The sequence below is a fragment of the Alligator sinensis genome, unplaced genomic scaffold (assembly GCF_000455745.1).
Source record: "Alligator sinensis unplaced genomic scaffold, ASM45574v1 scaffold813_1, whole genome shotgun sequence".
Classification (NCBI taxonomy): Eukaryota; Metazoa; Chordata; order Crocodylia; family Alligatoridae; genus Alligator; species Alligator sinensis.
Window position 1 is genome coordinate 1,344,450 of NW_005842321.1, and position 7,495 is coordinate 1,351,944.

At 37.2% G+C, this 7,495-nt stretch overlaps 1 protein-coding gene and 1 long non-coding RNA gene across 3 annotated transcripts in view; one reads left to right on the top strand and one right to left on the bottom strand.

Moving 5' to 3' along the window:
- Positions 1 to 4,840, bottom strand: part of LOC102386029 — a 10,565-nt gene extending 5,725 nt beyond the window's left edge. The window contains exon 1 of the long non-coding RNA XR_324430.1: positions 4,777 to 4,840. This is a non-coding gene — a long non-coding RNA (uncharacterized LOC102386029). The remainder of the gene's footprint in view (positions 1 to 4,776) is intronic.
- Positions 1 to 7,495, top strand: part of LOC102386194 (cadherin-19) — a 92,204-nt gene that overhangs the window by 7,668 nt on the left and 77,041 nt on the right. The window lies entirely within an intron of this gene.

Below are 7,495 nucleotides of genomic sequence, written 5' to 3' on the forward strand. Positions count from 1 at the left end.
GGTGGTGGTGCTCTCCCCTACCCTGGGGGTCTTCAAGAGAAGGTTAGATAAGCATCTAGCTGGGGTCATCTAGACCCAGCATTCTTTCCTGCCATGCAGGGGGTCGGACTCGATGATCTATTGCGGTCCCTTCCAACCCTAACATCTATGAATCTATGTAAAGCTGGATGCTAATTGTTTAACAGTCTAAAGTTTGTTCGAGTTATGCCAGATACAATGACCCATTAAAACACTTATTATAACCCTTTTCTTTGGTTGTCCCTGTGTTATATCTTCTGTGCTGCATGTTAAGTCAATGGACCTGGTTAAGTAGATTTGGTAGGGGGAAAAAGGGGAAAAAACCCAACATTCTCTTCATTTATCAAGGAGTTTACTCACTGTTTTATGTACTCTAAAACTGAAACCCACATTTTTGGTAATCAGCAAATAAAAGCTAAAAGATTCCATTTTAGACTGTGAAGAATATATACATTTTAAAATGATCCAAAAAGAAAAATAATTTAAAATCACTGGTAAGATTAATATTGACTTCAGGGCTTGGTTTTATTTAGTTTTAAACCCCAGGGGTTCCACATTCAGGGAAATTAAGTTGTTTTTTTTGCAGGGGGGGGGGGGGGGGGGAAAGAGGGAGAGAGGATCAATTTCTAATGTTTAAAAGTGAACTTGGGTATTTTATGTGAGATATCTTGTTTATTTTATTATTTTACCAAAAAGAAATGGCATAACATTTTGAGCTACCCCCATGTTTTGTTTCACAGGAAATAACTGTTCTGAGATTTAAAGGTTGCTTTTCTAATAGTTACATTAGGGTCATACACACACATGACCCCAATTTAAATATTAACCCTAATACTATATATAGATATATACACTTATTATATCTATGTATCCGTGAGGTAGCATAATATTCACAATATTTACCCCCAATATATATTGGAGGTAAACATTGTAAATATTATTTACTCCCCAATATATATAGGCAGATATAGCTAGATAGATTTAGATTTATTCTCTTGCTGGAGAAAACAGAGTTGAGTATAAAGATATCATTTAAGTATTCCCTTTCTGCTGAATATTAGTAGTTAATACAATAATTAATTCATTTCCAGATGCGAGGACTAATCTATAATTTTCAAAACAACATATTAAAGACATCCACTCAATGGACTTCATTGCATAAAATTAGGCAAGAACTTGATTGAGCAACCATCAGATTGTTTAAATTCAATGCACATTCTGTTTTACTTTTGTTCTTATACTAAATCATAGTAAAATCCTGTGCAATCCATAATTAGGAAAATAAATGACTAAGTTAATATCTATCAAAGGCTGTTCCTTTTTTTCTAATTAATTATTTTTGTTTTTTGTAAACAGATTGCTATCATCAAGGAGGACTAACATTTGAATTAAAATGAAGTTAGGCTAATGACAATTATTAGACTGTCTGAAAGAATTTTACAGGCTATACATTCATGAGGAGAAGGTCTTGTGCTCTGCATAGAAGAGGTTTAGCTTTGAAGATGAACAGGAGTTTCTTAGGAGGGGAGGCATGCAGGATAGTAGGAGGGTAAGGAATTTCCTGCTTTCAGTAACAGTACTGCAGATGCATGTGGCCCTAAATGCTTAAACAATTGCAGTTTTCCTCTCAGTGAGGTCATCAAACACATATAGATTGTGCTGCAATAATCTGAATAATAACTCTTATACTATTAGAAAATTAGTCTTCACCCAAAGTTTATTTAATTTCTGTTGTATTTTATCATTCACTTTGATATTAACATCTGAAGACTGAACTCAACTGGTGCATTACCCAATCAACCTGGTTTGCCCTCTTTTGGACACTGATGAAATGGTAACTGACCTACCAACTTTCTTGAAGACCTCTTCGGTCATAGAATGTATTATTTCACTCTTACACAAGAATAAATGCTTGATTAGAAGTTTAAAATAATTTATTTTTTGTCAAGCTTTTTTCCTAAGATTTCAGGCTTTTGACCCTTTTAACTCTGCTGAAGATATTACTTCTTTATTCTAAATTGTCTTTTCTATGATGGGACTGACATTTTCATTTTCTTAGTACTGTTATAAGTAGTCAGTAAGATTTAAATGTTTGGATGTACAGCAAATGCCATAGGTATTTAGAAAGGCAAGTTTAGAAGGTATAGGATCCCTTATCTTACCACTTTCAGTTTTTATTTGATGTATTATCTTCCTATGAGCTTTCTTTCTAAGAATATATGCTAGTTTTTAGAAGTTTTTGTTGTCCTTTTAATAAAAATCCCATTCACTATTTTTATATGACACTATTCTTTCACTCAGTAACTGTAAAGTTATTACATTACATTTATAAAGGTAATCTCTTTACATTTATTTCTTGTACGCTTCTGAAAAGCTTTAATTTTTTGCGGGTTTTTTTGTTTGTTTGTTTTTTTAAAGGAAATAAAACTTTCCAGGCATTTTTTCCTTGATGTTACCATTCTATAAATAACTCCTGAATTGATGATTTGGGCACTTCCCATAGATAAGTAGATTTGTAACAAGTTTAAAGTTCTGTAATACAGTGGCACTGAAAGTCCTTTTTTTCTTTGTTTTAATTCCTCTGTAAACTGTACAATAATTCAAGCATTGGAACAGTCTACCTAGAGAATATAGGGAATGTCCATCCTTGGAAATTTTCAAAAGAAGGTTAAACAGGCACTTGGCTGGGATGGTTAGTCTGGGATGATCCTGCCTTGAGCAGGGGCCTGAACTGGATGACCTCATGAGGTCCCTTCTAGCCCTATTTTTCTATGATCTTATAATTCAGATAAAGAGATTAACTGCTACAATATCATCATCATCATCAATATCAAATATATCCATTTTGGTCAAGATTTTCAGCTGTGGAAATATTCAAAGGGAAGATTAAGGGCTAGCATAAAGCTGACCTTTTTGCTTGTTAGCTCCAGGCCTGAATAAGTGACAGAATATAAGAACAGTGTGTAGGATGTTTTAAATTACACTAACCTACAGTGGTACACAGTGTATAAGCAAGTACTAAATAAATGTGCAGCAACTGAAGTTACTATACAGTAGCACCACTGAATGCCTTTTAAATGACACTATTGTGCAGTAACCTAAAACTACTGCACACTAGTATCTCTGCACTGTTTTTGTCATGTGATGCTACTGTGCAGTAGCATCAGGGTCCTACACAGTAAGCATCTTGTGTAGATGTGCAGATATAGGCCTGCTATTTGAAAGAAATGCCCATGGACAGAGTGAAAGGAAGATAACAGGTACAATTCACCCCTAAATATTAAAAACACAGGATGACAGTAAAATGGCCATTTTTAAAAATAACCTAGGAGCCTCAACTCCTCACTTGTGCTGCCCGTATCAAATATTCAGTATCAGAATGATTGAGTGAAGTAGTCAGGATCTCATGTGAAAATGCAGTGTATTGACTTTGAAGACTCTTCTGGCTCCATGAATGATATGTAGGGATATTAAATGATATGGAATTGGTTATATAAAATCATAGGCAACATATAGGAGGGGCATGTGCCCCGCCCCTCCACGAGGTTGACTGCAGCCATTTTTTTTGGGTGGTCCCTGCTCACCACCTCCCCCTATCACCGCTGACACCGCTGTCATTGTTTGCAGGCAGTCCCCACTTGCCACTCGCCACCCCGCTGCCATCTGTGGGCATTCCTCACTCATGCCTACAAATGGTACCCCACCAATCTCAGGAGGCACCCATCATCCATGTATAAAATTATATAAGCCTGTGATAAAAAAAAAAAAAAATAAGACCTATTTGGTAAACTAGTTTATTTTCTTCCCAATGTAGGGTTGGATTCAACTCTACATTTACAAGTCATTTATACAAGCGTTATGCATGTTTAAGAATGAGCTTTGCTTAGTTATAACACAGTAGGACTGTATTCTCAATAGCCTTAATACAAAATATAATCACTTAAACCATTGGAAGTGGATTTATCAAGCTAGTTAGAGAAGCAGCATTTTAATTTAACTTATTGTAAATTATATCCTGAGTTATAAATACAAGGCAGTGGAATTAGGTTGAATTAAATAGAAGGCCCTGGAAAAGTAGGCCCAGTCCCATTAACTGAAATTATTCACCATTACAGAAACATGTTTATCAGTGCTATGTGGTCAAGTGTCACGGGATGGGGTCCCCAGGGATGGCTGTGTTACTTCTAGGGCTCCTTGATTGTGCCAGTCTTGCCCAACAAGTACGCTCTCTCTCACCATGCATTGCTGGTACTTTTAAAATAGGGAGGCTGCCCTTGCTCTTATTGTCTGGACACAGTCTTGCTGGACTCTGAACCCTGTGGGTTGTTAGACCCCTTGGCGTCCTGCTTCAAAAAACAGATGATTCATGGAATACCCTCAACCTTATGGGCTAGATGTGTGGCTCCAAACTGCCCCTTTACTATGACCCAAACCTTGCAGATGGTATTGTCTCTCCTGGGCCTTGCTATAACTCAGTTCCTTGTCCTCACTGGGCTCTCCGCAGCCCTGATCGCCATGCCCTTCTCTGGGGCTGGGGTCCCCACACTGTCATGGGCCCCCAACTAGGCCTCCTCCTTCGCCAATAGCTTCAGCCCAATCCACCAGTCAAACGGCAACTAAAATCTGAGTCCCTGGGCTATAACATAATATAAGTGGTTCCGGGTGTGCTCTGTCCCTTTAAAACATCCAGCTTCTCCCAGCACTAAGTGCCTTGTAAGCCAGAGTCTCAGGTGAGCTCTTGCAGCCCCTTAAACCTACCTGAGATAAACAAGCAGCCAAGCCTCTCTCGTGAGCTTCTTCTTGGAGAGTTCCTTCCCCCTCGGCTGCTGACAGAGAACTCCTCTCCTACTCCCAGCCCTGGGGTTTATATTTGCCCAGAGCCCTGCCTCTCCCGGTCAGCTGATTTACTCATTGACCTATTGCCACAGTAACCTGCACCTGTGGGCTTCTGCCTGGCTCTTAGGACCCTCTTCCCAGGCAGTTTCTGCTCTTATAGGAGCAGGCACCTTAGTGCCCTGCGACATTAAGGTTAGTGCCTGTTTTCAGTACAATTAATACCAAAGATTTTTTTTTTGTTTGAGATATATGCCTACTACTCAATGTATTGATCTGAACCTGTCATTATTTTCGTTACTGAAAGTTGAAAGTCTGCCATGGCATCATACAACATAACAGATGACTGCATCACACCATGTACATTCTCATGTAACATTATGCAGTATATCAAAAAGCACACCTTATGACATACTGATGAATCAAGTTGTTTTCCTTTCCCTTTTCAAGCCCCTATAAAACAAATGTCTTATCCTTTAGCAAACAGTGTAATCCACATATTATGCTTGTGAACTACAGCAGGGAAAACAGAGTACAAGCCCATACTTTGCAAAACCAGAAAACAATCTGTGTCCCTGCTACTGCCCTGTCCTGACAATTTTTTCAGAGCTTAACAGTTGCTACTTCTGGAGTTACTCTTATTTTTCTTATAAAAATAAACATCCAATAAATTATTAACACCTCTGCATTCTGCACCTCAACATGGAAATTATTAGTGTTACTGAACTGTTTTCCTGTTCTTATTCATTGCCGTTGACTTCCTGATGATCTGGCTATCAAACACATAACTGCCTTGTTCCAGCATAGGACAGTTGAAGTGTATTCCTCACTATTAAGGAAGTGACACCTATTTATTAAATATACATTCCATTGGCAGTGGACTTTATAGACAAGACATAAATAATTTAAAACTATTACTGTCTGCAGAATCTCAGTTCTGGCTCAGACAAACCAATGAATTAAGTCTTTGTCCAATCAGTTGCTATGGCAACATGATGGCCTGCCCAATTTTAGCTGGCTGAGAATGAGTGTATTAAGCAGTTAGAATCCCTGTAAGACTCTTAAAAGAAGGAGAATTATGTTGAGTAAAACCAACTCTGGAGGAGAAAGATTGTCTGGGGAAAATGATTTACAGTTGTAAGAATTTCCTTTGTGTAAGCAATCCACAAGTCAATCAAAACTGCATCTCCAGGTATTTATCTGCATGAATGTACATGTATCTATATGTATTTGCTTATGTAGATAATGTCAAAGTTATTTAGTTTGCATTCACTTAGCTGTGTAGGGACTAGAAAGTACTGCAATTCATTAGGAAAGTTTAAGGAGAACAGACATGGATATAAAGCAGGATTATATGCATAAGCTGTGATACAAGGCCTTGGAAGTCTATGGAAAAATGTCCATTCACCTTTGTAAGGCTTTCTTTATTGCAACACTTCATAAGCCACTGTGGTAAGAAAAAGAAAACCATGGAAAGCTTCAGAGGTTTTTTTAGAAAATGGTAGCAAATGTGTAAGAAAGGTGATTTAAATTATCTCTAAGTACTAGATATCCATAAAAATTAGTGTCAGGGTGCAAATGTCCATTCTCATAACCAATAGTGATATTAAACTTTTTGACAGAACATTTACAAAAAATTAAAAAATAAATAAATAAATAAATAAAAATAAAGCCAAAAACCACACTTGAAAAATACTTTAAATTATTGCTTATAATACCTCCTATTGAAAGTTAAAGGTTTCATTATGAAAGGGGTTTTTTTTACCTATTTTCGCAAATATGACAAGCCTTCCTTAATTTTGAATAGTAAGTTTCCAAATATAGGCATTGATTGTGTCTCTCAGTCACATATTATATACTAGTTTCCATTCAAGAAAATAAAATATAATGTAAAAAGAATCCAGATGTGCAAGCTGAACTATAGTGATAATGTGTTTCCAAGTGTCTGTTAATTTTTAACATCTTGTCAATTTGACTCCTATGCCACCTTCATACAGCTTGAGCAATTATTTAAAATAAACTAACTTGTCAGGACATAAGAGTTGAAAGAATTTATAATCTAACCACCAACTATCCAACATCACAGGATAAATTCACTATTTTCCAGTGCCTCGTGTTGTTCCTCTAACTTCACAGCCTAGCTTCCAAATTCCTCATCTCTTCCTGGGTCGCATGAACTCTTTGTGCCTGGCTACACGCTTTGTTTCAGAACTACATAATATATCCCCTTCTTAACAAGGGCTGGTCACACAATTTCCATTACACTCCCATTCTCTGATACAGGCTCTTAGTCTCCCAGGTGTGAAAGGCAGATCTCAGGCTTTGCAATGTAATACACTAGCACACAGTGTTAGAGCCAGCCCTATTAGCTAGAACGTTGAGTATCCATTCAAGATAATTGAAACAGGCCTTAACATTTAGCGTTCAGTGCTAGCCTTGCAGCGATAAGGGGTGATCTCCTGAAGTGGGATTTGTATAGATTCTGCATACTTTGTTCCAGCAAATCATTTTAGTAATAATGTTTTTTTAATGATTATACTGGAACCAAAAACTAAATTGAAAGTCCCTGCAGGTTTTGCCTGAAATCCCTAATGGATGCTACAGCTGCAGAAGATAGCTACAGATTTTAAAAATATTTCCTGCT